We start from the raw sequence: 369 nt of genomic DNA, 5'->3' as shown, positions 1-369 counted from the left end.
GGCAAATCCATCAGGCGGCTGCCTCGGCATCGCATCCCCCACGGGGCGGATAAATACTTATTTAACGCGCTTATGCATGCAGCCGCGGTAGCGATACGACCCGTAAATCTGTCCGAGGAAGCACAATGCTGCTAATTATATACATTCCCGTGACGCGAGAGGGGAAGAGCCGGCGAGAGGTCGAAAGGGAGAAAGACGGTACCCTAGGAACGGCGCGGCGCGCTCCAAAACCCTGGCCCCGCGCCTCTTCCCCAAACGGTGCCGTCGGCTCAAAAGACTCGCAGATTTATTGCCAAAGAGAGGAGGGAAAATGTCGACCTAAGCTCATACGTACAGGCTTGCCAGTTTGTATGCCCGCGCGTACTCTCC

This window comes from Habropoda laboriosa, unplaced genomic scaffold, assembly GCF_001263275.1.
Source record: "Habropoda laboriosa isolate 0110345459 unplaced genomic scaffold, ASM126327v1 scaffold57, whole genome shotgun sequence".
NCBI classification, from domain to species: Eukaryota; Metazoa; Arthropoda; class Insecta; order Hymenoptera; family Apidae; genus Habropoda; species Habropoda laboriosa.
This window is presented reverse-complemented; position numbering follows the sequence as displayed.